Genomic DNA, 12,119 nt, shown 5'->3' with positions numbered 1-12,119 from the left:
ATAAAGGGGGCCTTGAGAGCTAAGGAAGTCCTCCTCTTCCTGCCTCTGTTCTGCCTCAAGTGCCCTGTCCATTATTCCACGCAGCGTGTGCTCCAACAGGTGGACAAGGGGGACAGTGTCACTGATGCATGCACTGTCACTGCTCACCATCCTCGTGGCCTCCTCAAATGGTGACAGGACAGTGCATGCATCCCTGATCATGGCCCACTGGCGTGGGGAAAAAAAACCAAGCTCCCCTGACCCTGTCCTGGTGCCATAGTCGCACAGGTACTCATTGATGGCCCTCTGCTGCGTGTGCAGCCGCTGCAGCATGGCCAACGTTGAGTTCCACCTGGTGGGCATGTCACAGATTAGGCGGTTCTTGGGCAGGTTAAACTCCTTTTGGAGGTCCGTCAGCCGAGCACTGGCATTATATGACCGGCGGAAATGCACACAGACTTTCCTGGCCTGCCTCAGGACATCCTGTAAGCCCGGGTACCTGCCCAAGAACCGCTGCACCACCAAGTTAAGGACGTGAGCCAAACAGGGCACATGGGTCATTTGTCCCTGTCGGAGGGCAGAGAGGAGGTTGGTGCCATTGTCGCAAACCACCATTCCTGCCTTAAGTTGGCGTGGCGTCAACCACCTCTGAACCTGCCCCTGCAGAGCTGACAGAACCTCTGCCCCAGTGTGGCTCCTGTCCCCCAAGCACACCAGCTCAAGCACCGCATGGCATCTTTTGGCCTGCGTACTTGCGTACCCCTTGAACGACTACGGAGCACCGCTGGTTCCGAGGAAGAGGCCATGGAGGAAGAAGAAGAGGAGGGGGTGGAGGAGAGAGGTGTGTCACAATAATTAGCATTTTGGAGGCGTGGTGGCGGAACAACCTCCAACACTACTGCACCTTGTCCTGCATCCTTCCCAGCTGCCAGCAGAGTCACCCAATGCGCCGTGAAACTTAGGTAACGTCCCTGTCCATGCCTGCTGGACCATGAGTCAGCGGTAATATGCACCTTACCGCTGACCGCCCTGTCCAGCGAAGCATGGACATTGCCTTCCACATGCTGGTAGAGAGCCGGAATCGCCTTCCGTGAGAAAAAGTGGCGTTTGGGTACCTGCCACTGAGGAACCGCACATTCCACAAACTCACGGAAGGGGGCAGAGTCTACCAACTGAAAAGGCAGCAGTTGAAGTGCTAGCAATTTTGCCAAGCTAGCATTCAACCGTTGGGCATGTGGATGGCTGGGAGCAAACTTCTTTCGGCGGTGCAGCAGCTGGGGCAGGGAAATTTGCCTGGTACAATCTGACGTCGGTGTACCAAAATCAGATTGCCCACAAGTACGTGGCTGTGACACACCTAATTCTACACCTTCATTCCTCTCAGTGCAGGTCTCAGAGAGGACTGAAGGTCTAGTGGGGTTGGAAATCTCAGCTGATGAGGAGCAAGCAGAGGTCCTCTTTGTTCTTTGGTGTGGGTCTTTTAGATACGCTTGCCAACGAACTGCATGGCAGGTCAACATATGTCTGGTCAAGCATGTGGTACCCAAGCGGGAGATGTTTTGGCCACGCGAGATACGCTTGAGACATATGTTGCAAATAGCAGCGGTGCGATCTGATGCACTCGTCTCAAAAAAGGCCCACACCAAAGAACTTTTTGAATAACGCGCAGAGACTGCAGCGCCCTGCACATGTGGAGCTTTGGGGTGTGATGCAGTCAATGTGCTGCCCTTAGGCTGGCCCCTGGAGGGCATCCTGTCTCGTTGGTGATGTGCCGCCTCCTCCTCCTCCTCCTCCTCCTCTCTCCTATCAGGCACCCACGTTGAGTCAGTGACCTCATCATCCCCTCCCTCCTCATCACTGGAGCAAACCTGGCAGTATGCTGCAGCAGGGGGAGCATGACTGCCAGATTGCTGTCCTTCTTGGGCACCCCCTCTGTCCATGCTCGTGTTACTGCCTTCATCTAGCTCAGTATCATCATCAGAGCCTTCCAAACGCTGGGCATCCTCCTGGAGCATGTACCCAACACTGTGGTCAAACAGTTCGAGGGACTCCTCAGGAGGACATGGTGGGGCTAGGGAAGGAGTCACTGATGACATTGAGCCGAGGGAAGAGGCCGCTGCTTTGCCAGACAAAGTACCCTGGGCATGGGTGAGAGAGGATGAGGAGGATGAGGACGGCTTGGTCATCCACTCGACCAAGTCTTCCGCATGTTGCGGCTCAACATGGCCAGCTGCCGAAAAAAAGGCCAAGCGTGCCCCATGGCCACGTGCTGATGAGGATGCACCGTCTCCACGACCAGCACTAGACACAGAGCCTGCTTGCCCTCTCTTATTGGCTTGTGACTGTCTGCCTCTCCTTCTTGGCCTTCCAGACATACTAATGGCCTGTAGCTGCACTAAGCTGGGATATATATATATATATATATATATATATATATATGTACTGATACTGCAGCTAGCAAAATCAACTGCCTGCCTGTGGTATGAGAACACCACCAACCTTCTACAGGTAGCTTTAGCTGAACACTGTGAGGTGGACGCACTGCACTAACTGTAAATAGTCTAGCTGCCTGACTGTGGTACTAATAGGATCAAAAGAACACCAGCAATTTTCTTCAGGTAGCTGTATTTACTGTAACAAGACAAGCCTGCCTGTCAGTAAGAAGATAACAGAAACGGATCTAGCTGAACACTGTGAGCAGGACGCACCCCACTAGCTTGTAGGTTTAGCTGAACACTGTGAGGTGGACGCACCCCACTAACTTGTAGGTTCAGCTAAACACTGTGAGCAGGACGCACCCCACTAACTTGTAGGTTTAGCAGAACACTGTGAGCAGGACGCACTGCACTAACTGTAAATAGTCTAGCTGTCTGACTGTGGTACTAATAGGATCAAAAGAACATCAGTAATTTTCTTTAAAATACTGTAACAAGACAAGCCTGCCTGTCAGTAAGAAGATAACAGGAACGGATCTAGCTGAACACTGTGAGCAGGACGCACCCCACTAGCTTGTAGGTTTAGCTGAACACTGTGAGGTGGATGCACCCCACTAACTTGTAGGTTTAGCTCAACACTGTGAGCAGGACGCACCCCACTAACTTGTAGGTTTAGCAGAACACTGTGAGCAGGACTCACTGCACTAACTGTAAATAGTCTAGCTGCCTGACTGTGGTACTAATAGGATCAAAAGAACACCAGCAATTTTCTTCAGGTAGCTGTATTTACTGTAACAAGACAAGCCTGCCTGTCAGTAAGAAGATAACAGGAACGGATCTAGCTGAACACTGTGAGCAGGACGCACCCCACTAGCTTGTAGGTTTAGCTGAACACTGTGAGGTGGATGCACCCCACTAACTTGTAGGTTTAGCTGAACACTGTGAGCAGGACGCACCCCACTAACTTGTAGGTTTAGCAGAACACTGTGAGCAGGACGCACTGCACTAACTGTAAATAGTCTAGCTGTCTGACTGTGGTACTAATAGGATCAAAAGAACATCAGTAATTTTCTTTAAAATACTGTAACAAGACAAGCCTGCCTGTCAGTAAGAAGATAACAGGAACGGATCTAGCTGAACACTGTGAGCAGGACGCACCCCACTAGCTTGTAGGTTTAGCTGAACACTGTGAGGTGGACGCACCCCACTAACTTGTAGGTTTAGCTGAACACTGTGAGCAGGACGCACCCCACTAACTTGTAGGTTTAGCAGAACACTGTGAGCAGGACGCACTGCACTAACTGTAAATAGTCTAGCTGCCTGACTGTGGTACTAATAGGATCAAAAGAACACCAGCAATTTTCTTCAGGTAGCTGTATTTACTGTAACAAGACAAGCCTGCCTGTCAGTAAGAAGATAACAGGAACGGATCTAGCTGAACACTGTGAGCAGGACGCACCCCACTAGCTTGTAGGTTTAGCTGAACACTGTGAGGTGGACGCACCCCACTAACTTGTAGGTTTAGCTGAACACTGTGAGCAGGACGCACCCCACTAACTTGTAGGTTTAGCAGAACACTGTGAGCAGGACGCACTGCACTAACTGTAAATAGTCTAGCTGCCTGACTGTGGTACTAATAGGAACAAAAGAACACCAGCAATTTTCTTCAGGTAGCTGTATTTACTGTAACAAGACAAGCCTGCCTGTCAGTAAGAAGATAACAGAAACGGATCTAGCTGAACACTGTGAGCAGGACGCACCCCACTAGCTTGTAGGTTTAGCTGAACACTGTGAGGTGGACGCACCCCACTAACTTGTAGGTTTAGCTGAACACTGTGAGCAGGACGCACCCCACTTACTTGTAGGTTTAGCAGAACACTGTGGGCAGGACGCACTGCACTAACTGTAAATAGTCTAGCTGCCTGACTGTGGTACTAATAGGATCAAAAGAACACCAGTAATTTTCTTCAAAATACTGTAACAAGACAAGCCTGCCTGTCAGTAGGAATATAACAGGAACGGATCTAGCTGAACACTGAGCAGGACGCACTGCACTAAATGTAAATAGTCTAGAAGATAACAGGAACGGATCTAGCTAAACTGAATACAGTGTATATATATATATATATATATATATATGCAACACCTGGGATGCATATATATATACACAATACACTTTAAGTGCAGCTAACTGACTGACTGTCCTGCCTAATCTAGCTAACTCAAATGAAATGACACTGTCTCTCTCTCTCTCTAAGCACACCGGAACACACTGCACAGGGCCGCCGTGCAGGCGGCCTTATATAGTGTGGGGCGTGTACTAAATCCCCTGAGCCATAATTGGCCAAAGCCTCCTTGGCTTTGGCCAATTATGGCTCTCTGTTAAGGCGGCGCTGTGATTGGCCAAGCATGCAGGTCATAGTGCATGCTTGGCCAATCATCAGCAAGCAATGCATTGCAATTATGCAGTGAATTATGGGCCGTGAAGCGCCACACGAATTTGGCGCGAACGGTCCATATCGTTCGCAATTCGGCGAACGATCGAACAGCCGATGTTCGAGTCGAACATGGGTTCGACTCGAACACGAAGCTCATCCCTAGTCTCCTGTTACCGATCCGGCTTGTCCTTGACCTGTCTCCTGTTTGCTTCCTGTTTGCTTCCTGTGTTCGACCTTGGCTATCCACCTGACCACGTCTGCTCTGATACCAACCCGGCTCATGACCTAGGCTTCCTGCTGACCACACTCCAGTCGCAGCATTATCGAAGAACCCTGCAACACCTCACGGGCGCCACCTGTCTGCTGATTCTATGCCAGCACACCAGATGTACTCTGGAACCTCCTGCATACAATCCAGCAGGCGACCCGTGCTAAAAAGAAAAACAAAATACTATCACGTACCTGGTGCTGGAGGCCAATGGAAAGAGAGGGCTTCCCTTGCGGCTAAGCTCCAGACCCCCCCGAGAGTGAAAAGAGGAGAGGTCAGACCCAAAGTAGCATGGGTCACCTGATGGGTCATTCTTTGTTTCTAGTGCAAAAAATAAAAAACACAGAGGTGATCAAATACCACAAAAAGAAAGCTCTATTTGTGGGAAAAAATTACATAAATTTTATTTGGGTACAGTGTTGCACGACTGCGCAATTGTCACTTAAAGCAACTCAGTGCTGTATCGCAAAAAATGGCCTGGTCAGGAAGGGGGGTAATTCTTTCTGGAGGTGAAGTGGTAAAGCATCCTGATTTTTTGTTTGTTACAATTTTATTAACTATTAATATTAAAACCTTTTTTGTTTTGCTTTGTTTGTAAATATGTATACATATTTAACATATAAAACACAAAAGGGTGCAACGCTAAATATTAAAAAATACTTAAAAGAAAGTTCATAATAAAAATACTTAATAGAAAGTTCATAATAAGAGGAGTCCAGGTGATATAATGTCCAAGTGGTGAATAAGAAGTCTTGTGAGGAAACCTTCACCCACAGGTATGCACACACTGCCTCTTACAGTGAACTGTGGACCACTCAATAGAGTGGTCACTTGAGCTTATTACAAATCAGATCGCTCTGATTGCCAAATGCCAAAGCCTTCTTCCACATCAGCTAGACTCCATATAACGGGGATTTCACCAGGTGTTAAATGCCAAAAAAGCAGATAAACATCTCATGATGCAGTATGTTCAAATAGGGGGGTTTATTAAAGATAATTCCAAAATACACACCATATGCAAGTGAAAAACTCACATGTATCAATGATAAAAACAAGGATGTTTCCAACCCACAAATACTGTATATTTATACATTTCCCATTTTAAAAAATTGCAAAATTAAAAAAAAACAACAACTTTTTTTCATTGGTAAATAAGTTTGTAATGCACCAGAATCATAATTCATTTTAACCACTTGCTTACTGGGCACTTAAACCCCCTCCTGCCCAGACCAATTTTCAGCTTTTAGCGCTGTCACTCTTTGAATGACAGTTGTGTGGTCATGCAACACTGTACTCAAATGAAATTGTTATATATTTTTTTTTCACACAAATAGAGCTTTCTTTTGGGGGAATTTAACCACTGCTGGGTTTTTTATTTTTTTGCTAAAAAAACTAAAAAAAACCCAAAATTTTGAAAAGACAAAACAGTTTCATAGTTTGTTATACAATTTTGAAAACAGGTAATTTTTCTCTTTCTTTGATGTGCATGGATGAAGCGGTACTGATGGGCACTGATTGGCTGCACTAATGGGCACTGATTGCCTGCACAGATAGGCACTGATAAGGCGGCACTGATGAGGTGGCACTGGTAGGCACTGATAGGTGGCACTGAGAGGTGGCACTGATGGGTGGCACTGATGGGCACTGATAGGTGGCACTGAAGGGCACTGATGGGTGGCACTAAAGGGCATTGATAAGTGGCACTGATAGGTGGCACTGATGGGCACTGGTAGGTCAAAACTGATAGGCAGCACTAATAGGTGGCACTGATGATGAGGCACTGATGGGCAATTGATGGGCACTGATAGGTGGCACTGGTGGGCATTGATAGGTGGCACTGGTGGGCACTGGTAGACAGGACCGATATGCACCTGTAGGTGGCACTGGCAGGTGGCACTGGAGGGCACTGCGTAACAGCAGTGCCTCCCCCTGTTCGGGACTGATGTCCCTCTGTCAGAAGTCGGTGATCGGCCAATTACCGATCTTCTGTTTTAGCTGATCATGTGGTCTCCGATCTGCGATCAGCCGAGTCTCATTGACTCGGTATTCACAGAGCGCGCCGCGGGCGTCCTCCCGCAATTATGGCCTGCGCTGTAACTGTCATTCGGCTATAGCACACGCGGGAGGTGGTTAAACAGGACAAATGTCAGAATAAAACATGCACATTTTATGTGTAGTAACACAATTAATTTTTAAACTAATACTATTAGAAAAATAAAGAGAAAGTGTGTTTTCTTTAATTTTGTTGTGTTTTATTGTGTAAGGATTCATATCGTTGCAAGAGAATATCATGAAAAAAAAGCCTTGTTTATCCTTAACCACTTCAATACCAGGCATTTAGACACCTTCCCGCCCAGCCCAATTTTCACCTTTCAGCGCTGTTGCAATTTGAATGACAATTGCGCGGTCATGCTACACTGTACCCAAACAAATTTTTTATCATTTTGTTCCCACAAATAGAGCTTTCTTTTGGTGGTATTTGATCACCTCTGCGGTTTTTATTTTTTGCGCAACAAATAAAAAAAGACCGAAAATTTCGAAAAAAAACAAGTTTTTCTTTGTTTCTGTTAAATTTTTTTGTAAATAAGTACGCTTTCTCCTTCAATAATGGGCACTGATATGGCTGCACTGTCGGGCACTGATACGGCGGCACTGATGGGCACCGATGAGGTGGCACCAATGAGGTGGCACTGATGAGGTGGCACTAACGGGCACTGATGATGGGCACTGATAGGCGGCACTGATGGGCACTGATAGGTGGCACTGATGGGCACTGATAGGTGGCACTGGTATGTGGCACTGATGGGCACTCATAGGTGGCACCGATGGGCACACATAGGCGGCACTGACAGGCACTCGTAGGTGGCATTGATTGGTATATATGGGTGGCACTGATGGGTACTTATGTGTGGCACTGATGTGTGGCACTGATGGGCACTGATAGGTGGGCACTGATGGGCACAGATGGGCACAGATGGGCACTGACAGGTGGCACCGATGGGCAATGACAGTTGGCACAGATGGGCAATGACAGGTGGCACTGAAAAAAGCATTGCTGGGCAGATCTGGGCATTGCTGGGCAGATCATGGACATAATAGTGCCAATCAGTGCCCATTTGTGGGCACTGATTGGCACAGATTGGGCACATGTGGATGGCCATGGGGTACATACCTGGCCATCCACGTTGCCCCTTCCCTGGTGGTCCTAGTGGCATCCCTGGTAGTCCAGTGGGGTGATCTGAGGGGGGGCTGCGCTGATAAACAATCAGCGCAGACACCCCCTGCCAGGAGAGCCGCCGATCGGCTCTCCTCTACTTGCGTCTGTCAGACGCGAGTGAGGAAGAGCCGATCAACGGCTCTTCCTATTGACAGCGCGATCAGCCGTGATTGGACACAGCTGATCACGTGGTAAAGAGCCTCCGCCGGAGGCTTTTTACCAAGATCAGTGTAGCGGTGTGTCAGACTGACACACCGCTCCACCGATCGCCGCGATGCGCGCCCCAGGGGGCGCGCTGCGGCATGTTATACTGCTGGACGTCATATGACGTCCAGTCAGGATAACAGAACCACTTCCCGGACGTCAATCCGCTATAGGGCAGGCGGGAAGTGGTTAAAAATACAATATATGCATTACATTGTGATCTTTAGTAATGACAAAGTTATTGCTGAATAAACAGGTCCATAGAAGAAATGTAAAAATTGCTTTGGTCCATAGTGGGTAAACAGGTGTTAGACAGGTGTAAGTATTAGAATTTCCTTTCAAATTTGGCTGTTAGTGAACGTAATGAATACTAATTAATCCGAAGTTACAAATTATCCGAAATAACGAATGCCGCATCTAAACAAATGGAACAGAAAAAAATAAATAATAAATATTTATTATTATTATTGTTATTTATTATTATTAATTTGTTATGTTCCATTAGTTTAGATACGGCATTCGTTATTACGAATAATTCGTAACTTTGCATAAATTCGTATTTGTTGCGTTCACTAGCAGCCAAATTTGAAATCAAATTCCAATACCTATAATTTAATAGTTAGTATTAGTTAAGTTATTATTAGTTTGTTATTATTTCAGATTTTTGAATTTTCGGGTTTTCGGATTTTTGAATTTCCGAATTTTCCAATTTTCCAATTTCCGAATTTTCGAATATTTGAATTTCCAAATATTCGTAAAAATTTGTTAAATGGGTTTTAGTTAATTTGGATATTTCTGAATTAAGAAATTTGACGAAATTCATTAAAAAAACGAATTAGGAACTAAACGAATTGCACAATTACTAGCATCTACAGCTGCAGGTCTTTTTTGGGGATGTCTCTACCAGCTTTCACATCTAGAGAGTGACTTTTTTTACCCATGCTCACCAGCTCAAGCTCTGTCAGATTAGATAGAGAGCGTCTGTGAACAGCAATTTTCAAGTCTTGCCACAGATTCTCAATTGGATTTAGGTCTGGACTTTGACTGGGCCATTCTAACACATGAATATGCTTTGATCTAAACCATTCCATTGTAGCTCTGGCTGTATGTTTAGGGTCGTTGTTCTGCTGGAATGTGAGCCTCCGCCCCAGTCTCAAGTCTTTTGCAGACTCATATGCCGTGTACACACAAGCGGACTTTTCAGCAGCAAAGATCCGACGGTCTTTCCGACGGACTTTCGATGGAGTTACGACAGACTTTCCAACGACCGAACTTGAACACACACAAACAGACTAAAATCCATTCGAAAGTCCGTTCTTTTGAACGTGATGACGTACAACGGGACTAGAATAAGGAAATTCATAGCCAGTAGCCAATAGCTGCTCTTGTGTCCTTTTTTGTCCGTCGGACTAGCATACAGACGAACAAATTTTTCGACCGGGCTCGAGTCCGTCGGAAAGATTTGAAACATGTTCCAAACATAAAGTCCATCTGATTTTCAACAGAAAAGGTCCGCTGAAGGTCCGATGAAGCCCACACATGGTCAGATTTTCCGATGGATTTGTTCCGTGTGTACACGGCATAACAGATTTTCTTCTAAGATTGCCCTGTATTTGACTCCATCCATCTTTCCATCAACTCTGACCAGCTTCCCTGTCCATGCTGAAGAAAAGCAACCGCAACATGATGCTACCACCACCACTATGTTTCACGGTGAGGATGGTGTGTCCAGGGTGATGTGCAGTGTTAGTTTTCCACCACACATAGTGTTTTGCTTTTAGGCCAAAAAGTTCAATTTAGGTCTCATCTGACCAGAGCACCTTCTTCCACATGTTTGCTGTGTCTCCACATGGCTTCTCGCAAACTGCAAACGGGACTTCTTATGGCTTTCTTTTAACAATGGCTTTCTTTTTGCCACTCTTCCATAAAGGCCAGATTTGTAGAGTGCACAACTAATACTTGTCCTTAGGAAAGATTCTCCCACCTGAGCTGTGGATCTCTACAGCTCCTCCAGAGTTACCATGGGTAACGTTCTCTGATTAATGCTCTTCTTGCCCGGCCTGTCAGTTTAGGTGGACGGCCATGTCTTGGTAGGTTTGCAGTTGTGCCATACTCTTTTCATTTTTGGACAATAGATTGAACAGTGCTCTGTGAGACGTTCAAAGCTTGGGATATTTTTTTATAATCTAACCCTGCTTTAAACTCTTCCTGACAGCCTCACGCAGATATACTGCGGCAGAAGGGCATGTACAGGCAGATTAATGTACCTGTACGTTGTCTTTTAAGAGGCAGCTTGCGGGCACGCGCGCCCGCCGGTAGCTCCGTGACTCGATGTCCGCGGGGATACCCGTGATCGTCTCACGGTGAGGAAGAACGGGAAGATGCTAATGTAAACAAGCATCTCCTTGTTCTGCCTAATGACACTCTCACTGATCACAGTTCCCTGTAATCGGGAGCGGTGATCAGTGTCATGTCACACACAGCCCCTCCCCCCCACAGTTAGAATCACTCCCTAGGACACACTTAACCCCTACAGCACCACCTAGTGGTTAACCCCTTCACTGCCAGTCACATTTACACAGTAATCAATGCATTCTTAATTGCACTGATCGCTGTATAAATGTGAATGGTCCCAAAATCATGCCAAATTGTCCGACGTGTCCGCCATAATGTCGCAGTCATGATAAAAATCGCTGATCGCCGACATTACTAGTAAAAAAAAAAAAAAAAGATCAATAAAAATACCATAAAACTATCCCCTATTTTGTAGACGCCATAACTTTTGCGCAAACCAATCAATAAACGCTTATTGCGATTTTTTAACCAAAAATATGTAGAAGAATATGTATCGGCCTAAACTGAGGAAAAAAAATTTTTTATATATATTTTTGCGGATATTTATTATAGAAAAAAAGTAAAAAATAATGCTTTTTTTTTCAACATTGACGCTATTTTTTTGTTTATAGAGCAAAAAATAAAAAATGCAGAGGTGATCAAATACCACCAAAAGAAAGCTCTATCTGTGGGGAAAAAAAGGATGTCAATTGTTTTAGCGAGATAAGTCGCATGACCCCACAATTTTTAGTTAAAGCAACGCAGTGCCGTATCGCAAAAAGTGCTCTAGTCTTTGGCCAGCCAAATGGTCCGGGGCTTAAGTGGTTAAACTTCTCCACAACTTTATCCCTGACCTGTCTGGTGTGTTCCTTGGCCTTCATGATGCTGTTTGTTCACTAAGGTTCTCTAACAAACCTCTGAGGGCTTCAAAGAACAGCTGTATTTATACTGAGATTAAATTACACACAGGTGGACTCTATTTACTAATAAGGTGACTTCTGAAGGCAATTGGTTCCACTAGATTTTAGTTAGGGGTATCAGAGTAAAGGGGGCTGAATACGAAAGCACACCACACTTTTCAGATATTTATTTTGAAAACCATTTATCATTTTCCTTCCACTTCACAATTATGTGGCACTTTGTGTTGGTCTATCACATAAAATCCCAATAAAATACATTTACGTTTTTGGTTGTAACATGACAAAATGTTGAAATTGTCAAGGGGTATGAATACTTTTCCAAGG

The sequence above is a fragment of the Aquarana catesbeiana genome, linkage group LG07, assembly GCF_042186555.1.
Source record: "Aquarana catesbeiana isolate 2022-GZ linkage group LG07, ASM4218655v1, whole genome shotgun sequence".
Taxonomy (NCBI): Eukaryota; Metazoa; Chordata; class Amphibia; order Anura; family Ranidae; genus Aquarana; species Aquarana catesbeiana.
Note: the sequence above shows the minus strand (reverse complement) of the source record.